Source organism: Miscanthus floridulus, chromosome 9 (assembly GCF_019320115.1).
Source record: "Miscanthus floridulus cultivar M001 chromosome 9, ASM1932011v1, whole genome shotgun sequence".
Taxonomy (NCBI): domain Eukaryota; kingdom Viridiplantae; phylum Streptophyta; class Magnoliopsida; order Poales; family Poaceae; genus Miscanthus; species Miscanthus floridulus.
The window spans coordinates 47,992,553-48,017,458 of NC_089588.1; the positions used below are offsets into that span (position 1 = coordinate 47,992,553).

At 46.0% G+C, this 24,906-nt stretch overlaps 1 non-coding gene across 1 annotated transcript; it reads left to right on the forward strand.

Moving 5' to 3' along the window:
* Positions 1-21,846: 21,846 nt before the first annotated feature.
* LOC136484464 (small nucleolar RNA R71) lies at positions 21,847-21,953 on the forward strand. The gene has a single exon (XR_010765983.1). It is a non-coding gene; the product is annotated as a small nucleolar RNA R71 (small nucleolar RNA).
* The last annotated feature ends 2,953 nt before the right edge of the window (positions 21,954-24,906 follow it).

The following is a 24,906-nucleotide window of genomic DNA, read 5'->3' on the forward strand; positions in this document are numbered from 1 at the left end:
GTCGTGGCCGTCAACTCGGAGGAATTCTTTGTCAAGGTTGTGATGGAGGGGCCTTCCTTGTGAGTCGAACTAGTTATCATGAGCGGCCTCGGCCATTGCAAGGGCGCGCTCATTATCATGGTGTTGCATGCGGTTGACGTTCATGTTTTCACGGGCGGTGCGTTCCTCTTCTATTTTGCCGTTCTGAGGGGGGCTGTCGATGCTGACGTTGAAGATTGCACCACCCCGGAAAGGCAGGAGAGGGGGTTGCTCGGTGAAGGTCTCGGCGAGGGTCTCCATGGAGCCTTGGGACTCAGAGTCTAGATTTTCCTCCAGGATGGTTTGGAGGGACGTTCCGGGACCCCGGCTGGCGTGCAGCATGTTGACGGTCAGTGGGAGCTGGTCGGCGATCTGGTCGGCGAATTTGCCCCTTAGGGCATCCTAATATGTAGCAGTGGCGTTGGTGAGCCCGAAGGGTAGGGCGGCGAGCCTTGAAGCCTGCCGAGCACTGAGCACTGATAGGTTGGGATCGGAAGGTGGTCGGTGCTGAACGAGGGTGTCTAGAGCCAACTCAGCAATCGAGAGGCAGTCGGCGAGTTTCAGGCCGACCCGATCGATGGACTCGATCAGATCGTCATTGTTGACATGCCTCCTCTGGTAGCGAGGAAGTGAGCGGCGAGTAGCTGATGAAAATGACCCCGGAAGTGGTTCTAAGATTGGATCTGCAGTCACAGGTGCAAGGGTGGTCGGTGTAGAACAGATCTGCACTGCTCGAGGAGCTCTCTGACTCCATCAGCGTTGATGACCCACATGATGGATCCAACTATGAAGATCTGGCCGGGCTACGGGAGGGACAAAGAGCCTGCGGAAAAAGCCATCTTGTTCGACAAGGAAACAACACGCACACCCCTACCTAGCGCGCCAACTATTGACAGAATATCATCGGTAGTCCTCAGAGGGGTATCCCATGAAGGTAGATTGATCGGCAGAGGAGCGTGTAATCAAGAACAAGAAGGCAATAGAGACACACAAGTTATACAGGTTCAGGCCGTCAGTATGACGTAATACCTTACTCCTGTGGTCTGTTGGTTTGTATTAGCTATCATATGATTTGCCATGATTTTGCAGGGGGTCCTTGCCTGCCTTATATAGTCCAGGGTGCAGGGTTACAAGTCGATTAGATCTAAGAGATAACCGGAAAGTAATAACAGATTACAAGAATCATGGGATCGTACGTATCCTAACAGATCTTGTAACATCTTCAGGATATCCTCCCTATGTCTTGCGGGAGGCACCGAGTAGAATCGAGCCCCGCAAGGCTTCTTCTCATGGGCTGGGCCACCCTTGGAGGCGTAGCCCATGTGGTCTGCCATGGGTATCCGGGGTCATAGCCTCCACAATGCCCCTATTTCGCAGGGTCTGATGGTCGCTCTCACACACTGCGCTATTAGGGTTAGGTGTCGGACCAAGAGCCTAATGGTCCAATGCTTCTACTGATTAGGGTCAGACATCCTGCAGAATAGCCCACTAGCTAACTCTTTTCTTCCAACCCTTCTCTCATGTGTTAACTCCAAAGTGTTCCATCACTTGTGTATGTGAGTTAGCATTTTTGCAATCATTTTCAAAGGGTTTTCATGCACTCACTAGGTCCTAATGCACATGCAAGAAGTTAGTTCACCTAGTGGCACTTAGGCAACTGTATTGAACATTGAGTTTCCCTAATAATAGTATGACTATCTATCCTAAACCTAATCACACACTCTATTGCATCTTGACCAGCAAAACAAACACCCTATCTTATACCTTTGCCTTGAGCCCATAGGGTTTATTTTCTCTTTCTTCTTTTCCAAGATTGAAGCACTTGATCACCATTTGGCCACCACCATCACACCATGGAATGCCATCTATGCTCAACCTTGGATGTGGACCAACCTATCTCATGAACAACACTAGAGCATACGGTTAGTCCACTTGGTTGTCTCAATTATCAAAAACTAAACGTAGGGCTTTCAGCAGCACCAGCGTCCTTAGGCATAGCAGATGCCGCTCAGTGTCAATGGTCGTAATGGAGGTCCATCAGCATCTTGATTCCATCATCGAGCTGCTATAGGGCACTAGGGTTAGGCGAGCTTGCTAGCAGTTGTGCCTTGCTATGATAAAGCTCCTCGGCTGTCCCTAGATATGCATGGTGGTCGGCATATGTGGCAAAGGTGTTAGCATGGTGGTATCATGGGCATAATAGTCATGCATGCATTGCGATGGTGCTAGGGTGTACTAATGGCCTTTAACGGCTGAGACTAGGTCCTATGGGTGTGTCTAGGAAGGACAGGGCTCATAGGGTAGGTCTAGTTAGAGGTTAGGGCTCAACGATGCATGAACGACAGCTCATCATGGCGACACCAAAGCCATGGTGTTCGTGCATGGCGGCAGGTGTTCCCATGCCTGTGCAGCTCGATGTGGCTATGTGTGTGCCATGCTCGTGCCCATGGGGTGCGCGTTGTGCATGCTTGGCTCTGGCTGGCCAAGATGCACCCCTTATGCCTCCAAAGTAGGAAGGCAAGGGTCAACTGAGCATCAGACTAACAAGAATGGTTTAGGGGTCATGGATGGCCTCCGAGAGTCCAGTCATGGCTGTGGCTAGGCCATGGCGTCCTTGGTGCACTTGTGTTTGTGGTGGTCTTGATAGTGCGGGGCTAGGCCTTGCACAAGCGGCAGTGGATGACATTGGTGCTCCATCCATGGGCATGCAATGAGGGTCATGTGAGTGTGACCAATCATGTAGTAAGGATACTCATGTCGGTGTCATCTAAGGCATGAGTGCCACGGAAGGACACGGCGAGTGCTGGGTGTATGTGCTATGTGCCTATGAGTGTAGTTATCACGTAATGGATGAGGTCCCTACAGAAAAACATGGCTTGATGGCAACACATGGAGGGGTCATCGACCTTAGGCCAGCAGTAGGTAGTGGTTGAGGTGGAAGGCTCATCGACATCTACTGACGGCTAGGGTTTGAAAGGTTGAGCCTTTTGGTCATTTCACTATGGGCTTATAGGAAGTAGATCGAGTGACGTGGGTAGGGCTCCCATGTGGATAGCTTTGACACCACATGACCAGATGTGACCATAGTGGGTGGTCGATGACGACACCAACATGGAGAGGGCAAGCGGCTCGGTTGGCATGACACCATCGACCGTGAGACTATGCGGATAGGGAGGAGGAGAAGGTTGGAGTGCTAGCGGTGGCAGGGAACAAGAAGATCGACATGGTATTTAAATGTGCGATTGTTAGAGATTCCACTATGCTGGCCATCCTCGCCATTCATGCCGAGGAGGGGCACGCAATGGCTATCCAATGGGTGGGGCAGGTTGGGTGTTGATGTCGAGTCATGGGTGTTGGGTCCAGGCAGTGACTATCTAGGGAGCTCTCACTCCTAGGGTTTCAGAGGGCATGACTGTTGGCGTTTCTTAATGTCGTCACTAGGATTCGTGTATCCTAGTAATGGCACTAGAAACGTCATGACGATTTTTCTGAACACATGCAGAAATACTCCACAAGTGCACGGATATATCATTATAGCATTTCACCCAAAAGAATTCGGGTATCGTTTATTTATATTTTTCCAAAGGAAGGCATGGTGTAAAAGTCTCTAGTAGGGATATGGTCAAGATAACAAGATTGTATAATAGACTAAAGTTCATAATAGGGGTAAGCTAGGATCAATGTTGGATAGTGTGACACACACACTCGGGCCAATCTCAAGGATAAAGATAAAAGAAAGAATAAAGAATAAAAGAATTTACCTAAACTAGAGAAGGCTTATCTTGTATAGCTATGCTAAGATTAGCATATCATACAAATACATGAATTTCTAAGGGTAGAGGTCATAAGTTAAGATAGCTTTGGTCACTATAAACTTACTTCGGGCACCGGCTTATACTTGGTCTGCCAAGCACCTCCGGCCTCCAGCTCTATGTTGTATCCGGACGTGGGGGATTATGAAGGACAGACAGGGCTATCACCACCTGCCGCCTAACCCTCAACCATGGGATATGAGGAAAACGAAGGTAACTTATAGCATAAACACCATGTTTACGCTATCAGTTACTACTCTAGCGGTGGCTAGGAACTTCCATCTTTATCAGGAGTCCTCTTACTAGAGCATCCACCTTGAGGAGGACGATGAACTTGTAAGAATATAATGATCAAAACTAATCTCAAAGTAGAACCTACTATCTTAATTTAGGTCTTGATCTAAACATGTATGCACAAAAAATTAAGCATAAAGTTCTATACGCTAAATGAATAACATAAGAACTTAGCTCTAATTTCATAACATAGCTCTAATGATATGATAAGAGCAAGAACATAGAAGAACTCTTCATATTGATCATACCAAGAATTCTCCAAAGTACTAGCTCTCCAATGAAGCTTCTTGCCTTACTCCAAATACAACTACTAAAAATAGTGAAGAGTACAAGTGGAGGGAGGGAGGCTCAAATGTGGTGTGTCGTGAATGAAGCTCTACCCCTTCTTTTATACTAGAGTGAGGTCAGTTTGGCACTGAAAAATTAGGAAACTAGCCTAAACTGCCTCTAGGAGCATTAATGGCACCGCCTGAGGAAGCTAGGCCTGGGCCACGCTGCCTGGGGTATGGGCACACCTAGGGTGTGGCCGCACCCTGGCTGGCTCGCCTGGCCACCGCCTTTGCCAGGTGGGCTAGTGGTGGCTAGGCCTAGGTGTAACACCCTCATGTTACGCCCTAAACAAATTACCAAATCATGCCATAAGTATCATGTTTATGTGATAATACATGTGATGGAATGTGTAGATAACATTTTTGTAACTTAAGATGATCAATAAAAATGTTAAATGAGAAGCTATTCAATAAAAAAGTTTATAAACAGCAAGACAATGCAATGTTTGGTGATTTATTTTGTGAAATCGAGTTAGGAGGTGGTGTCATGTTTTAGCTTGGGTTGGTAGCCTCACATGCCATCTTGAGCATGGTGAAGATGGTTTGGTTCCTAAAGCAACTGTTTAGTTGTTATGGGTGCTTTAAAATGTGTGCACGACATGTTCTCGGGCTGGCTCACCGGGTGGATGCGGTCACCTAGCTCGCGCGCTCGGTGTCACTGCGCTGGTCATGTGTGTGTGTGCTGCCATGCATGACCGGCCATGGCTACCTCTAGCCTGGCTATGGCCCGGTCACCGCTGGCCCCGCCGCGCAGAGCTGCTACTGCCGCCTGCCCCACACCGTGCCGCGATGAAGCCACTGCCGGCGCCATCACCTCATTGTCACATCCACGCACTACTACCCGACCTTGTGTTGTTGCTACCGACGCCACCATGATGTCGTGCTGTGCTGTTGCCGCTCGCTCTGCCACCGTAGGCACGTGGGATGTCCCGACTATGCTCACGCCATCGCCTCGCCTTAATGGCACTATGGCCGCGCAGGGCATGCCCCCACCTACCTCCCCGCGCATGAATATGGCATGGTCGCGTGTCACGTAGTGAGTGCGCAGGCATGGTCGCGAGTCCGGTCGACCGCTAGCTGCCAAGGTGAGGATGGCCAATGCTCGGACCCTTCCGTCTTTCCCTTTGCCGCCGCTGTCAGAGCCACACTAGCACATTATACAGCGAGAGGTCATCTCAAATCAATTCCACCCTTCTATGGCCCCGCTAGTGAGTTCTCCAGCTGCCCAACCCCACCCAGCCATGAAGCATGCACTGCCAAGCTCCAATTTGGAGCATTCCCCCCGTCGGGCTGATAAGGCCGTGATCAGCAGGTGCCAATGGCAGCCCTCCTACCACCACTCCAAACCAATTCACCTGCACTACTAGCATCGCCTTACCTCCTTCTCCACCTTGCACCCGCCAGAGGAACCGATACTGCCTCCTCATCGCCGCTGACTCAACCATGCCCCCATGGTGTGCCGCTGCACGACTCGACCTCATGTGGCCACCCCTCCTCCTTCATCCTCCACCCGAACCATCACCTTGTCCTGGTCCATGGTAGTCTCCTGATGCTCACTCACTAGCCAATTAGGTCCGTAGCAGTCCCAACTCACCGAAGTGGGTGCGTCACCGCCATGGATGGCCGCGCATCGCTGTAGCTCACTCTAGCGTGTCTCGCTGCCCCGCGTCGCTGCTTGGTGTAGGCAGTTGGACCATAGTTGAAGGTCAGCCCGATCAACGGGCCAGCGCGAGCCTCTGATGGCTAGCGCGGTCGCGCCATGTCACTACCAGCCGCGTTGCCATGCGCTGAGTCGCTAGGGGTGCGTGTGGCTAAATTAGGGAAAGGTCGGGGCCTTAAGTGAGAAGGCCTATGAGAGGGGGAAATAGTGTTAGTACTTAGTTGTGATTTGGAAGAAGTTCAAGGCCTCTTTTGCATAAAGCGCTAGCACGCGGGCGCCTCACGCTTGGGCCAGCCTTGTGTGGGCCGTGAAACCGGGCCGCTGCCCGCGCGTGCTATGTCACACGGGCCACGCGTGTGGGCCACACGGGAGATTCACTTTTCATTTTCCTAAGGAATTAGAAATAGTTTTCTAATTTAATTTCTGAGCTAATCTTTGGTAATTAATATAAAATCATGTAGGTGTCCAAAAATTGTGAAACAAATTTTATTAGGTTCCTCAAATTGTGATCTATCTGTTGGTATATTTAGTTCATGTTTATATGTGTTGACACTAAGAGCTATTAAATTGTATGAGAATGCTTAATATTATTAAGTTGATTATTGTAGGAATTTTTGTGGTGAATTGGTGATAGTTTTGATCCTAAAATTTTTACTGCAGTTTCATTGTATTATTATGTGTTCACTATAATTTTGTAGCTTTAGAATAGACTAAGCATTAGGGTAGTTAAATGCTCTTTGTTTCAATATACATTAAATCATTAGTAGAAATAAAGATATATCATTGGTTTGCTAAGCTAAAGGTTTGTTAGTTGAACCCAACACCTTGCTTGATGAAAATGATAGTTAGCTTAGTATCTTAGTCATTAGAGCTAGCTTAGTAGTTTAGTATGTGTATTCTTATTTTAAGAGTTGTTGTTGCCTAAATGCTAAGTGTTGCATCATCATCGCATGCATGCAGAGAATGAGTTGGTGGAGATAGTGACCACATATGATCGCGAGTTCGAGGAGATCATCGAGGAATATGAGGAGGAGATCCTCATGAGAGAGGAGGTCCCAAAGCCACCACCGACTGACTCCACTGACACCACGCCTGCCCAAGGCAAGCCCCGGTGCATAACCCTTATTTTTTATAATCACTGAATATATATATGATGTGCATTTATGTTACAGGAATTTTATGGAAACCACATTCATAGATATATCTGTCCTATGAGTCTTACTAGTGTAGGTTCGAGTAGATGCTATGCTTAGATTTTCGGTAGCGTGAGTAACCTGCCCTTACTCACGAAAAATGGAGACCGGGTAGGGATATGGTATGGGTTATGGTGGGTGTGACAAGTTGTGTCCCGTGGCCACGGGGCTTAGATTGGTTATACTATTTTCCCTGTCCATGTTGATTGAGGACCGTCCATTCCTGTGGATGGTAGTCAGGTCATAGACTTATTATCCTAAGCACATACTTGCTTATGGGAGCAGGAAGGCTCATTACACTCTTATCGTGGGTTCTAGCTCTTTATGGACTGACTAATTGGAGGTGGGGAAAGGTGGAGGTCTAAGCACCATATTGAGACCGAGTCTCAAGTGTGGGGGCTTGGAGTCCAAGTTTGGACGGGGACCTAGACCCTATGACAGTAGTGGAATAGGTTGGTCTTGTTTGTGCCTGGGGTACAAACGGGGCGTGTGTTTTGGGGTACCCAGCTAGAATACATTAGTTCATAAATTGTCATTTCTGTGAGACGGTACAACTTGGCTATGGTCTAGCATCGTAGTAAGAACTGGAATATGAAAGATGGTAAAATAGTTCTCATTGCTCAACCCTTGCTTGAAGGTAGTACAGGTGCTTACCTAAAATGGTTAGCTAATGAAGTAATCATGACTGCTAATTAAACTTGATCTTAAGGACGTACTTCTAGTAATGCTTTTCGCAAACAAAAAGTAAACAGCAAACCCATATTTCCTATCATACCCCTTGGACTCAAGAAACTATTCTCACTAGTTAGGTAAGTCTTGTGAGTACATTGCGTACTTAGGGTTTATTTTACCCTATTGCAGGTGCAGCTTGAGTAGTAACTCTTGTGTGGAGGATTCTTCTGGTGGGCACAGACGGATCCTTGTATCGTTTCTGCTAGATGTTTATTTTTATTCCGCTATTTAATTATTGCACTCTGAACCCTGGAATTGTAATAAATAATTTCCAAGAACCCTTGTTGTATGAAATGGACTAAGTATTGTAAGCCTGTTCTCAGTATTGGATTCTAGAGATAAAACATGGATTGATTCGAGTTCTCCCATGGGGTGTGCTCGACGGAACTATCTGATGCAGCTAACTTTCAGGGTGCTTAGTGTCTAGTGGAAGATGAGCACCTCTGAAAGCATGTTATTTCGGGTGGTTCTTCCACATTAGGCTCTTTCCATGCTGGTGCTCAGACTAGTTTTGTTGCGTAGGTGGTCTTTTTCCTTTTATTCTATTGCACACTCTGCTTTATGCTTTCCGGTTTGCGCCTTTTGTCTTGTTTTTTGCTTGTATTTGCATGTGTGTCCTGTAAAATAGCAAGTCTCCAATACATATGGAATCATGTTAATAGTAAAGGTGTATATGTGTATAACATGTTAGTTTCCTCCTTTTTGGATTATAATTAGCAGTTGGATTTTATCGTTAAGAACCGCCAACAAAATCCACCAAGCTTACCCTTTGCTCATCCTCAAGCAAAAGCTAAGACATTGGTTGTTGACCAGGAGTTGCTACTATGTCGATTATATTTCAAAAGTGCCATGCCTATAACAAAATTTTCTTCCTTGATTTGAATAAATCGACATTCTATCCACCCTTCATTAACTCATTACCTACGGGGCTATGGGGGGTATGACCCTAGATACCCATGACAGACTACATGGGCTATGCCGCCAGGGGTGGTCCAGCCCACAAGACAAAGACTTACAGTGCACGGTGCTGCTCAACGTGTACCTCAAGACATCAAGGGCGATATCCTTAAGATGCTACGAGATCTGTTAGGATATGCTCGATCTCGTGATTCCTATAATCGGTTATTACTTATCGGTTATCTCCTAGATCTAACCGACTTGTAACCCTACCCCCTGGCTATATAAGGCAGGTAGGGGACCCCCTCAAAACACATGCAACATCATACGACAGTCAATACAAACCAACAGACCATAGGAGTAGGGTATTACGTTATGCAGATGGCTCGAACCTATCTAACTCTTGTGTCTCTGTTGCCTTCTTGTTCTTGATTACGCACACCTCTACCGATCAATCTACCTTCGTGGGACACCCCTCAGAGGACTACCGACAATATTCTATCGATAGTTGGTGCGCCAGGTAGGGGTGTGCATGTTGTTTCCATGACGAACAAGATGGTACACTTTTTAGGCTCTTTGTCCTCTCCAAAGCCCAGCCAAATTTTTACGGTCGGATCGATCTCTTGGGTCATCAATGCTGACGGAGATGGAGAGATCATCAAGCTAGTGTAGATTGATTCTATGCCGACCACACCAACGCCTGCAATAGCATATCTAATCTTAGAACCACTTTTGAGGTCATCTTCACCAACAACTCGTTGCCTGCTGCCCCACTACTCGAGGAAGCAGGTCAACAATGACAATATGATCGCATCTATCGATCAGGTTAGCTAGAAGCTCACCGACTGCCTCACCCACAAGGAATCAGCTCTGGCCACTCTGGTTCAGCGCTGACCACCTTTTGGTTCCGATCTATCAGAAGCTAATTTGTAAACTCTAGGGGATACGGCCGCCATCCATTAGGATGCCCTAAGGGACAAATTTGCCACCCAGATTGGAGACATCTATCCTCTCGCCGACCTGATCGCTGGCTAGCTCTCACCGACTGTTAACATGCTACAAATCGGCCAACACCTCGAAGAATCCCTCCACACCATTCTAGAGGAAAATCCAGACTCTAAGCCCTAGGGCTCTACAGTGATTGTCACGAAAACTGCCGCCGCCCAACCTCCTTTTCCACCCATCCGTGGAGGTGGGATTTTTAATGTCACCATCGATAGCCCTCCGTGGGATGGAGAAACCGATGAGGACCACGCATCTCACGTCAACAAAAATGCCAACCGTGCGTAGCACTGAGTGAATGAGGCCACCATTGTGCTAGCCGAGGCTGCTCACAATGGAGAACAACTTGACTTGCAAGGGAGGCCATGCCCACTCTGCCGCAACCTCAATGATGAATTCGTCCATGTTGACGGCCATGATGTCTACGAGAACCCAAGCACCAACTTGGCAGTGGCCGCTAAAGACCTCGCTCGGCTCGATCAAACGCCAGAAGTCGCCAAGGTCACTGCAATGCTTAAAGCTATGCACTGCTAGGTCAACGAGATCCGCTAGGATCAGGGACCTTCCTACTCGACAAGCTAAAATCACCAATCCGCCACGCCAAGATCCGATCGCCGCCCCGGTAGAAGCCATTTCACCAACCAACATTATGATGATAGACAACCCCTCTAGGGGGAACCATATCAACAACCCTCGCCATCATGACCAAGAAGTTGATCAAGATGTCCGAGACCACATCAACAACCTTCGGGACACACGACGTCATATCGATGGGCGCTGTTTCTCTTGGCATGAGGAGCAAGTACACCGGCGTCAAGAATACAAGCAAGAATTTGGTCATCTAGATGCAGCCCTCCAACCACTTAACGTCGGCAATGCTCCTGATCCCAATGATGACAATCTAGAAGGGCCCTTAGCATTCACAAGAGCACTCCAAACACTCCAGTGGCCCCTAGTTTCAAGATCACTAGGGTCGAGCCCTATGAGGGGCGAATGAACCCCACACAGTGGCTACAAGCTTACTCCACCAGGGGAGATACCAGTGTCATGGTGAACTATCTTCTCATCATGCTCACACCGACTACAATGAACTGGCTAACTAGCCTTGCCCCAGATTCCATCGAATCTTGGGAACAATTGAAGAAGGTCTTCACCGACAATTACATGGCTATGTGTACTCGGCCAGGCACCAAGAACGATCTAAATCGCATTTATTAGAAACTGTCCGAGCTCCTCCATAGTTACATTAGATGATTTTCTGAGATGAGGAATTCTATTCCTAACATCATGGAAGCAGAAGTGATCACCACCTTTGTCAGAGGACTCCATCACCATGAAATCCACTCCAAATTCAATTTTAAGTCAGCAAAGGGGATTGGTGAGATGATCACGACCACAGATCAATATGCCGACGCTGAAGAGGTCGAAGTTCACTTCAATGAGGATGCAGGCACTCACCGCCCAATTTGTCATAGCAACGATCGCCCCAATGAACGACGCCACAGTGACCGCCGCTATGATGACCACGGCCACCATTAGGACAGTGGCTACGATCAGCTAGAAGGGTCTAAAGCTGGTCAGTATCACCGCCGTCGACCAGACAACATCATCGCCATCATTGACGAACCTCATGCCAAACATAACTATGATGAGTAGTACAAGAAAATCCTCAAAGGCCTATGCCCCCTCCATAAGAATAGCAAGCACAAGATGAAGGACTGCCTTGGCTTGGCTAAGGAGTTCTAGGCCAAAAAGAAGGACGACAACAACGACAATGGAGTCAAAGGTTGCCGACCACCTGGGGACAACAATAACGCCTTCTAGGATCATGACAAAGTGGTCACCACTATCTTTGGGGGCCTCGCCACCATCGAGAACAGAAGAGATCGAAAACTCACCGCCCGCCGGGTGCTCGCCGTCAACATAGAAGATGCTATCGCCGACACCAGCTATCGCCCCTGGTCTGAGATCCCCATCACCTTCAGCAGGGCTGACCAGTGGGTGGACATCCCTTACATAGGTTGTTTCCCCCCTCGTTCTTGATGCAACTATCAATAAAGTACTCTTTAGGAAAGTACTTGTCGATGGCGAAAGCGCCCTGAACCTGCTCTTCACCGAAGCCCTAAAGGAGCTGGGCCTTGGAGTAGAAGACCTCACACCCTCTAACTCCTCCTTCTGGGGGTGGTACCTGGCAGGGCATCCCGACCGCTTGGAGAGATCACCCTCCAGGTACAATTCGGCATGGCTAGCAACTTTCATGTCGAGCACATCAACTTCTACATCGCCAACTTCAACACCGCCTACCACGCCATACTTGGTTGGCCAGCTCTAGCCAAGTTCATGGCCATACCGCACTATGCCTATATGGTATTGAAGATGCCCACGCCTGCAGGAGTTCTAGCTCTACGGGCCAACCTCTCCATCGCCTACGCCTGCGAAACAGAGAGTCTCTCCCTCACCGAAGCCACCGACCTCTCCATCTAGATGGCCAGTATGGTCGCTGACGCCAAGATGGTGCCCATCGATGGCCTGGAGATCCCAGCGCTGGAGCCTCCATGTGCCTTTGCCAAGTCTAAGGAAACGAAGGAGGTCGGCCTCGGCCTCGATGACCCCACCAAGATCACCAAGATTGGGGCTCATCTCGACCCCAAATAGGAAAGCACGTTCATCTCCTTCCTATGTGCCAACGCTGACATGTTTGCTTGGAAACCTGCAGACATGCCAGGGGTACCACGGGAGAAGATCGAGCACTCCTTGAATGTCTCACCGACCCGCCAAGCCAATCAAGCAGAAGCTCCGACGATTCGCGCCAGACAAGAATGAGGCTATTAGAGTAGAAATAAAATGACTCCTTGCGGCCAGATTTATTAAAGAAGTGTATCATCCTAAGTGGCTGGCCAACCCAGTCCTTGTTCAAAAGAAGAATAAAGAACGGAGAATGTGCATTGATTACACTGATCTCAACAAACACTGCCCTAAAGACCCCTTTGGTCTGCCTCAGATAGATAAGGTTGTAGACTCCACTACCGGCTATGAACTCCTCTCTTTCCTTGACTGTTACTCCGGCTATCACTAGATATTCCTCAAAGAGGATGACCAGATCAAAACATCATTCGTCATGCCTTTCGGTGCATATAGCTATACCACCATGTCTTTCGGACTCAAAAACACCGAGGCGACCTACCAAAGGGACATCCAGATGTGCCTTGACTAATAGATAGGCTGCAACATCGAAGCTTACATTGATGATGTGGTTATCAAATCCAAAACCGTCGACAGTCTCATCGCCGACCTCGAAGAAACGTTCACCAACCTAAAAAGATACAGATGGAAGTTGAACCCTTTAAAGTGCATCTTTGGAGTTTCATCCGGCATACTCCTAGGCTACATCGTTAGTGCCTGTGGTATCGAACCCAACCCAACAAGTTCTCCGCCATTACCAATATGAAATGGCCGACCTATGTAAAGGATATACAGATGCTCACAGGGTGCATGGCTGCTCTCAGCCACTTTATATGACGCCTCGGCGAAAAGAGACTACCCTTCTTCAAACTACTCAAGGCCTCCAAGCGCTTTTCCTGGTCGAAGGAGGTTGATACGGCCTTCGAGTAGCTCAAGTTGTTTTTAACAAAGCCCCCGATCATGATGGTGCCTCAACTAGACAAAACCCTATTGATCTACATTGCCGCTACCCCACACGTCATTAGCACAGCTATCATTGTCGAGCGCGAGGAGGTCGAACACACCTATAAGGTGCAACGTCCGGTCTACTTCATCAGTGAGCTTCTTAATGAGTCCAAAACTCGTTACCCTTAGGTTCAAAAGCTGTTATAAGCCATTCTGGTCGCATCGTGCAAGCTCCACCATTACTTCGAGTACTACAAGATCGTCGTGGTCACTGAGTTCCCTCTAGGGGACATCCTCCGTAACAAAGAGGACAATGGCCACATCATCAAGTGGGCAGTTGAGCTTGGCACTTATTCCATAGAATTCAGAAGTAGGCCAACCATTAAGTCATAGGTGATGGATGACTTCGTCGCTGAGTGGACCAAGATCCAAGAGCCCATCCCCACTGCTTGCCCTGAGCATTGGGTGATGTATTTCAACGATGCCCTCAACATCAATGGTGCTGGTGCTGGCATTTTATTCATTACTCTGACTAAGGACAAGGTCTGTTACGTCCTCCGAATTCATTTTCCACCTTCCAACAATGCCGCGGAGTATGAAGCATGTTTCCATGGACTTTATATAGCCGTCGATCTCGGCATCAAATGCTTCATGGTATACGGAGACTTCGCTCTAGTCATCAACCAAGTCAACAAAGATTGGTCCTGTTCTAGTGAGAAGATGGACACATACTGCATTGAGATCAGGAAACTCGAAGGAAAGTTCTACGGTATCGAGTACCACCACGTGGTACGAGACCAAAATCAGCTCACCCACCACCTATCTAAGATAGGTTCTTCTCGTGCCATGATTCCACCAGGGGTCTTCGTTCAAGACCTCTTTATGCCATCTATTAAGGAAGAGAAGGAAGTTCAAGAAATCCCCTCCCCCCCGCCAAGCAGCTGGTACTTGCAGTACCTTCACCGGCCGTAGATTGGAGGGAACAATTCATCAAGTACCTAACTAGCACCGACATGCCCATTGACAAGACCGAAATTGAACGTCTCACCCGTCGCAGCAAGCATTACGTACTGGTAGATGAGAAATTGATGAGGAAAAGCGCCAAGGAAAGGATACTGCATAATTGCATCACCCAAGAAGAGGGAGTGAAATTACTTCTTGAAATTCACTCTGGCTCCTATGACAATCACACGGCCTCTAGAAACCTAGTCGGCAAAGCTTTTCGAGCTAGTTTTTACTAGCCCATGGCCATCTCCGACGCAAAAAACCTCATTCGACATTGTGAAGGACGTCAGTTTTTTGCCAAGCAAATACACGTGCCAGCGCAGGAATTGCAGACCATCCTAGCTTCTTGGCCTTTTGCATGCTGGGGACTCGACATGATCAGGCCTTTCAAGCCTACGCCAGGCAATTTTCGGTACATATACGTCGTCGTTGACAAGTTCTAAAAGTGGATCGAATACAAGCCACTTGTTTTGGCTACTATAAAGAAGCCAGTCGAGCTCTTCAAAGATATCATCCATAGATTCGGTCTCCCGAACAGCATTAGCACTGACCTCGGAACTACATTCACTGGTCACCATTTTTGGGACTTCTGCGAAGACCGATGCATCTCCATCAAATACATCTTTGTTGCCCATCCTAGAGCCAATGGCCAGGTCAAACGGGCAAACGGCATGATCCTCGATGCCCTCAAAAAGAGACTATACCAAAAAGAGGAAAAGCATCTAGGCAGATGGCTCAAAGAGCTCCTAGCTATGGTCTAGGGACTATGCACTCAAGCTCACAACACCAGTGTATCTCCATATTTTTTTGGTCTACAGCTCAGAGGCCATACTTCCTGTGGACATTGCCTATCGAGCACCTAGGGTAGAGCATTATAATGAAGAGCAAGCCACAGCTGTTCGAACAGAGCATGTCGATAGAGCCAAAGAAGAACGCCTAATCACTTGCATCCAAACAGCCAAATACCTAGAAGGCCTACAAAGATACTACAATCGCAATATCAAAGGTCGTTCATTTGCGGTCAGTGACCTCGTTCTCCGTAGAAAGCAGAAAACCAAAGGGATGCACAAGCTATCCTCCCCCTGGGAAGGGCCTTACATGGTCAAAGAGGTTACCTGGCCAGGGTCTTATTAGCTTTGTGACATGGAGGGCATCGATATCCCCCAATTCATGGCACATCGAGCACCTTATACGTTTCTATCCTTGAAACGCACCAGATATGTACACTTCACTCCATAATGAATAAAGTTTTCATCGCCATAAATTGTCTCCATTATTTCTCCACTCGAGTCTGATCTCTGTTTACAATCACCAACTCCAAGCTACTCCTTAACAAACTTCGACAATTATACGTGATCTCCATAAATGCTTCGCCCCGTTTCTCCATACTAAAATATCTTTAAGATATTCCACCAACCATTGAGCAACAAACGTTTAGCTCTATGTTCCTTGGAGAAAACCCTGTCTCCGATCTCTCCCTACACATGCTACGAGCTCCAGCGCTCTGTGTTATGGGTGGTTGGTAGTGGTTCCTCGGTCATGTCTGTCTCTCCTACATGTGCACGGGCACAAGCGCTCGATGTTATGGAATACGGGCAAGACAAGGCCAAGAGCTCAGTAATAAACCAACTGGTCGGACGCTATTCATACCACGTATAAATGTGTTAGGGTTAACAACGCGTCTCCTTTTCATCGCAAGCGCTAGCCAGTTGCCTAAACATGCATATGATGTCTCCTAACAACATTTATACAAATACACAAATGTTTGCTTAGGCCCTTGTGCATCTAACTCCCCTTTCTAGTTGTTCCATACAGGTTCCTCCCCACTTAGGCCATTGAGCTTGGCTATCACCATCTACCTCACTGAACAGATCGACATCGCCAGCCAGCCTCGTCGCTGCGTCCTCCACCTCATCTTTCAGCTGCTCCTCTTTCATCGCACTAGTCCCTCTGGCGAATTCGGCTCTTATCGCTCAAAGATTAATCACAAGGTAGTGGGACCAGACCACCGCTAGGGCATGCATCACGACAGAGATAGCGGCATCTCAGTTGAAGCCTTTGAAGTTCTCCTACACCGCCTTGCACCTGTCAATGATGGCGTCTGTATGGGGTGGCCTGTCGTCGGGCTGAGAAGCTACCTCCATATCGATATAGTCAAGCACTGGCCTAACTCCGGCCACCACAGCGTCAAATTTTCTCGTCTAGATTTTTACCTCCAGCTCCAGCGCATCGAACTATGCCTTCGTTTTTCGACAGTATTCTACAGACACCAAAAGGATTCGTCAAACGAAGAAATCATATCAGCAATAACCCCATCATGAACGACTCATTTTCCTGATCCTTGGCTAGTTTCTTCGCTCGTCCAGATGCTTTTTCCTTCTCTTGGAGTTGACCGATGACTTGACGTAGCCGGCCGAGCTCCACATCTTGCTCTACAAACATAGTAAACAGCGGCTATATTATGGTTGGTCGACAATGCAGAACAAGTTCACCGATTAGGGATACCTTTTTTCTACTCGAAGATGCCTTTTAGCTGCTCGGACGTGTCCCTCAGCTGCACCGAGATGGTTCTCAACTAATTGGACAGGGTCCCCTTTTGATACTTCAGGTCCTTGGTGTTTGATTCAGCAAAATCCCTTTTGCGCTGGGCCCTCTGGACGTTCTTCTCCATTAGTTTCATTGCCTCCCTCAGTTTCTCGTTCTCCTCGACGAGGGGCTTCATTCTTTTGATCAACTATTGTCGCTGTACAACAGTCCGCGCTATGCCCTACAAAGCACCAAGATAAACCTCGCAGAAGTGGATAAACACAGAAATGTGCAAAATAGTGTTCGGATGAAGATTACATAAGCTGACTCCCCAATACTCCAACAGATCTCGCAAGAAAGGGTGTACCGGAAGCCCTAATCCACGCTAGAAGTAATCTTCGAATACAATGAGTTTGTCGGTGTGTGGCATCGGATATGGCTCACCATTGGCCGGACGCCATCCGATAGTGATACAATCAGGAAGAATGCCTGCCTCCACCATCTCATTGAGCTCTGTCTCCCCCATGAGTGATGGTACCCATTCCTTGTCATGGCTCACCCCGGTGGCCGCCTTCTTCACGCTACCACATCCCCTCTTCGGCACCATCCCTCAGATCTGGATCAAAACTGGTCCCTTTACATAAGCTTTTTAGCCCTAGTGGCGAAGCGCGTGTGAATGTGAATGGGGCAGTGCGAGGGCGAGGAGGAAGACAAAGTGACGGAGTGGCAATGGTGGGAGCGCGGAGTGCGGCGACACAGTTACAAAGACACCCTCCCGACTTTTCACATTTAAGGGTTTTTGGGAAACCACACCATGCTGATTTGCGCCCTTCCGAATTCCCCAAAGCGGCGTGCTAGGTCGTTATCTGGGCTTCCACGCAACAACTGGCCATATTGCCCATTTTTCGACACAACTTAGTACTGCACACCGAATATTCACCGACCTCTCCGCAATACCATCAAGGCTCAGTAATTTCTACTGTACATCATTACTCTGGTTTTTTCTCCACTATTTGAGTAATCGACACTTCTTGATTTATCCAAGATTTTCACTTGTGGCTTGGGGACTACGTCATCATTATGATTTGGTTTCTCACCATACTAGGGACTTTTTTCTAGTTACTGTTGTTTCTGACCCTAGCACCACATGACCACGTCACCTATTGTTAGGCTTGGGGACTAAGTGGGCACACTTCACCTTGCGGTGAATGTGCGCTTTTCATTTTAGGGCTCAACCCATGGACTGGTTGCCTATTTGGCTGGACTTCTGTCTTTCTTCTACTTTCTAGACCCTGACACCACATGACCATGTCACCTACTGTCAGGCTCAGGGACTAAGTGGGCACACTTCACCTTGTGGTGAGTGTGTTTTCTTTAATCTATTCATTGGAAGACTACGTGCCTCTCGAAGTTGAAGAAGATTATCTCCCTTTCTCGGTGTCGGACTCTAAGTGGGCACGCTTGGTTCACAGCGAGGAAATTTTTAATTTTGAACTTGAGCTCCTTACATATTTCTGGCAAGCCTTACTTGGGAAAGCCCAGGCTCGGCCGGACAGTTAAGCTGGTCAGTTACAGTCCACAACTGCTTAGCGACTCATTAGGGTGGTCAGACTATGAGTCTGACTGCTCGGCTTTGTTTACACCTGCTCAGATAAGCTCAAGACGGCTTTGCACAGAGGATACAAGGCACTCAGGGACTAATTGTGGGGGGTATGACACTAGATACCCATGGTAGACTACATGGGATGCGCCGCCAGGGGTGGTCCATCCCACAAGACAAGGACTTACGGTGCACGGTGCTGCTCGGTGTGTACCGCAAGACATCAAGGGTGATATCCTGAAGATGCTACAAGATCTGTTAGGATATGCTCAATCCCATGATTCCTGTAATCTATTATTACTTACCGATTATCTCCTAGGTCTAACTGACTTGTAACCCTACCCCTGGCTATATAAGGCGGGTTGGGGACCCCCTCAAAACACATGCAATATCATACGACAGCCAATACAAACCAGCAGACCATAGGAGTAGGGTATTACATCGTGTAGATGGCCCAAATCTGTCTAACTCTTGTGTCTCTATTGCCTTCTTGTTCTTGATTACGCACACCTATGTCGATCAATCTACTTTCATGGGATACCCCTCAGAGGACTATCGACGATATTATGTCGACAGGGGCTTTGTGGCCTTCTCCAAGTCTTGGGTGGTTACAAGACAAAACAGTTTTCATAGAAATGCTTATCATTTGTCTTTGATCAACTTTCTTTCCGGAGGTTTTGAAAGTTTTGTAAAACAAAGTTAAGTTCCTTAAATGATTCACTCAATCGCTCAAAGTGTTTTTGCTCCTCACCAAAGGCTTTTGATGTTGCTTTTCTTTTCATCCTACCATCTACAAGGCTTATGTGGAGTTTTTGGTAGTTATGAAAGCGAGACATACTTGCATCACATAATATTGCTAAGTCAAAAACCGGATCCAAGGAGATGCAAGTCATACACTTTGATCAAGATTGTGCAAGTGTGTGGAGTTTTGAAATCTTCCTAATTCTAATTATTTTTGCACTCCTTTGATCATGACACTCTTTTTGATGAATGCCTTTTATTTGAAAGTATGGGATATCTTATTTCTTTCTTTTCATTCTCTCTTTTTTACTTCATGCTTTTTAGCAAGGGATTATTATTATTTTTTCTCTCATGCTTTTTGGCATGCATTCTTTTTTCTCTCACGCCCCTTGGCATGGAATTTTTTCTTTCTCTCTTTTTTAGCATAGCCCATACTTCCTTTTGGCATATGAAAACTTTTTTAGAGAGACTCATGAAAAATATGAATGGAGTTTTTATTTGGTGGATAGAAAAAACATGATTTTGCGTAACTCTCAGTGTAAGAGTTAGCATTTTTATTTGTGGGTGTACGTGAATCTTGATCATGGGTGCATGACGAGAATCTCAACAAGGGTCACAACAATTTGAAAAAGCTCAATATAATAACAAGTAGCATATGACTAAGGGTTTCCAGTTGTAAAGTGTCATATGGCTTTGGTAGGAATTTTAATCATTGAGGAACTTTTAATTTTAGCATTTTGAAAATAAAACTCTAGATGTCAAGTCTTTCTTGAACAAAGTCATAGCAAAATCTTGTTGCACCATTTCCTATCCCACAACTTAGACTAGATTAAGCATTTGTAACCAACAAGTTTCAAGTTTTTAGGATGAGACATTTTTAGCCAATAAACTCAAATCTTGGGGAAAGCTACGTTATAAACTAGGCACAAATGAATTATAAGACAGAGCAACTATTCATCATTTCAATAAGGGAGAAACTAAACATTCTTACAACACATGTGGAGTGGAATAAAAATTGTTGTAGTTATTATTATTACTATTATTATTATTTGGTTATTATTATTATATATATTTATTTATTTTAATCAAGGTTCACCAAACAAATTTTCATCTCTATTGTCATCTCAAAGACTTACCCTCATGAAGTTGATAGATTCCTGCAAGGGTTAGTCCATATAGTCAACCAATATCTATACTTAACAATTTTGGTTCAATAATCAAACTAGACACCATGTCTAATTTGATCAAGGCGGGCTAATTAACCTAAGCACCATGCTTAAATTAAAAAGCCTATAGAAGCATGATCATTACATCCAAACTTTAAACTAAGCACCATGCTTAATTTCAAAGATGTATAACCAAAACTCCTAAACCAAAACATGCTAGCACAGAGATAGGAAGCATGAAAGGATAAACAAGATTCATCCAACGGAGGTGAAATCATTAAACGGTGAACAAGAGAAACTTATGGTTTTCAAACTTATGGTTCTCTTTTTTATGCAAGGTAATGAGAAGTGGTGAGAGTGCAAGATACATGTTACCTTGTCGGGGTCCTCCCCCAAGCTAGCTCAAAGACTAAGGTTTGGGGTTGTACCCCCGTGCTTCTTGGCTTTTTCTGCATGGTTATGATATGGTAGATCACGAGTGGACTTACCATCCCTCGTGATTACCGCATTGATATTTTTAAATGAAATTTTGGGTTACCCCGGGATCTTTTCAAACATCATATGCAGGAATCAAAGCAGCAATTTGAGCTAGTTGATTTTTAAACATTTTATTAAGGCTTAATTGATTTTCAAAGGAAAAAGTTAACCCTTCTCAATTTGAATTAATGTTTTCCAAAGTTTTATTGTTTGAGGCAAGATTTTTAATTAGGTTTTCGTTTGTTTGAGCTTGCCCTAACACAAGATCTATCCAGGAAGGTTGATTTGCAAAATTTGAATTGTAAGCAAAGTTACCTTTCTGATATTGTGGGTGCGACTGATTCCACCCTGGACCTCCGTATGGACAAAACTCATGGTTGTCGTTCAGCACTTCTTCACGGGTTCTAGGGCAGTCGTTCCTCGAATGTCCATTTTCACCATAGACCTCGCATGTCATATGCATGTCCATGGCCTTGACGGTGTCGTACATCACCTCTTTCTCATCGGCACACATGTCAAGCCTTTTCATCAGGATGTCCATTTTTGTGGCAAGCATATCCATCTTCTTCACGGTATGCATGCCTTGTTGTTGTTCATCTTTGAGCCTCTCATCACACCAGCATTGATTGGACACTATTTCCTCAATGAGAGCCATAGCTCCATTGATGGTGAGCAAGAGGAAGGCTCCTCTAGCAGCGGCATCAATGTGTCATCTTGACACGGGGGTTAACCCATCGTAGAAGTTTTGTAGCATGAGCCAATTTTCTATCACGTGGTGTGGGCATGCTTGGATGTATTCCTACAGCCTCTCCCATGCCTCGGGAATAGATTCCATGGAATTCTACTAGAAATTTGAAATTTTTTCCCTCAGGGCGTTGGTTTTGCCTATGGGGAAGAATTTCATGAGGAACGCCGTGGAGCATTTAGCCCACGTGTTGATAGCTTCCTTGTCCTTGTAGAACCACTTCTTCGCCTTCTCCACGAGGGAGAAGGGAAATAGACGGAGCATGATTCTTTCAAGTGCGACATCTTTGATGATGGTGGTGGTGCACAGCTCAAGGAAGTGTTGGAGGTGTGCGTTTGTGTCCTCGCTAGGCAAACCATACCATCGTGATGAGGCCAGTTCGGAGCTCGAAATTTCCTGCACCTGTGTTGACAGCGGGCCTAATGGGCACATTGGTAACAGCGGGGATGGAGTAGCCACGGAGTGACTTGGCCAAGGATGGAGTATCGGTTGGTGCTAGGGGACTAGTTCGCTTGTTGAAGGAGTAGTAGAAAAAGAAGCAGTACAAGACCGGTTCTTCCTTAGGAGTGCTTCTAGATTTTCGATGGAGTTTCCTAGCAAGACGAAACCAGTCATACACTATCCTATTTTCACCCACAATAGGAGAAAACAAGCAAAGTTTTCCTATTATGAGCAATGGCTACTACACATGCATACTATCATGAACATGTCCTAATAGATTCTTTTAACCAGTGCCGTCCCCGGCAACAATGCCAGAAATGCTTGTTGGCATTTCCTAGCGTAATCACTAGGATTGGTATATCCTAGTAATGGCACTAGAAATGCCATGATGATATTTCTGAACACATGTAGAAATATTCCACAAGTGCACGGATATATCATTGTAGCATTTCACCCGGAAGTATTCGGGTATTGTTCATTTATATTTTTCCAAAGGAAGGCATGGCACAAAAGTCTCTAGTAGGGATATGGTCAAGATAACATGACTGTACAATAGACCAAAGTTCATAATAGGGGTAAGCCAGGATAAATGTTGGATAGTGTGACACACACACTTAGGCCAATCTCAAGGATAAAGATAAAAGAAAGAATAAAGAATAAAAGAATTTACCTAAACTAGAGCAGGCTTATCTTGTATATCTATACTGGGATTAGCATATCAGACAAATACATGAATTTCTAAGGGTAGAGATACTAAGTTAAGATAGCTTTGGTCACTATAAACTTACTTCGGACACTAGCTTATACTTGGTCTGCCAAGCACCTCTGGCCTCTAGCTCTACTCCGTATCCGGGCGTGGGAGATTACGAAGGACGGAGAGGACTATCACCACCTACCGCCCACCCCTCAACCATTGGATATGAGGCAAACGAAGGTAACTTATAACATAAACATCATGTTTATGCTATTGGTTACTACTCTAGCAGTGGCCAAGAACTTCTATCTTCATCAGGAGTCCTCTTACTAGAGCATCCGCCTCGGGGACGGACGACAAACCCACAAGAATATAATGACCAAAGTAATCTCAAAGTAGAACCTACTACCTTAATTTAGGTCTTGATCTAAACATGTATGTATGAAAGATTAAGCATAAAGTTCTATATGCTAAATGAATAACATAAGAACTTAGCTCTAATTTCATAACATAGCTATAATGGTATGATAAGAGCAAGGGCATAGAAGAACTCTTCATGTTGATCATACCAAGAATTCTCCAAAGTACAAGCTCTCCAATGAAGCTTTTTGCCTTACTCCAAATACAACTACTAAAAATAGTAAAGAGTACAAGTGGAGGGAGAGGGGCTCAAATGTGGTGTGTCGTGAATGGAGCTCTACCCCTTCTTTTATACTAGAGTGAGGTCGGCTTGGCGCTGGAAAATTAGGAAACTAGCCTAAACCGCCTCTAGGAGCATTAATGGCACCACCTAAGGAAGCTAGGCCTAGGCCATGCCGCCTAGGGTGTGGGCGCACCCAGGGTGCGACCGTACCCTGGCTGGCTCGCTTGGCCACTACCTTTGCTAGGTGGGCTGGTGACTTGGCCTAGGCTGATTCCATGCCAGTGCTCAGCCCAGGTTTGTTGCGTAGGTAGTCTTTCTCCTTTTATTATACTATGCAATTCTGCTTTACGCTTTCCGGATTGCGCCTTTTGTCTTGTTTTCCGCTTGTATTTGCATGTGTGTCCTGTAAAACAGCAAGTCTCCAATACAAGTGGAATCATGTTAATAATATAGGTCTATATGTGTATAACATGTTAGTTTCCTCCTTTTTGGATTATAATTGGTGGTTGGATTTTGTCGTTAAGAACCGTCAACAGTGCCGCTGGGTGAGGGTCCCCGGGCACCCACCAGGGTAACCCAGGTGTCATCCACTTGACCAACCCATCTTACCCTAAGCCTACACCAAGGATCCTTAGGAGAGTGCCATTCGCACCACCTCTTTAGGAACATTTATAGTTGAGTCACACAACATGAGCCATTTATCAAGCAAATCACGTATCACAATCATTATTCATGAGTAATTTAACTAATAGCTGAAACATCATTGACCATTACACAAGGTACTTAGAAGATGTAATTTACATGTTTATATGTTAACCCACACTACAACTAAGTTTTCGCTCAGTCACCATTACCAACATCAAAATAACATGCAACTCACTTTTGGGATGCATGTCCTGAGGTCTGCTATGCTTTGACTTCATTGAGCTTGGCTCAATGGTCACCAAGCCAAAGTAACTGCAAAACAACTTATCGGCAGCACCATAAGTACATTGCATACTAGTAGGACTTAATCCAACATATACACATTTGGTGGATGCAAATGGAATTATCAGATATTTGTACATTTGCAGAAAAGCATGGCATTTGTTAATAGAATGACATGCTCCTGATTTAGATTTCGATTCTTAAAAAGTATAAATACATAACACATAATATTGAGAACATGTTTAAGTGATCAACATTTTAATTCCTCTCATCATAAAGTTTCATCATCAACTCTAAACTGAGTCTAGAAGTAAGAACAACCAAAAAGGTTTTGTCCCGAGGGACTTCAGGCTTTCGAACGAATCTCTACAGAGGTG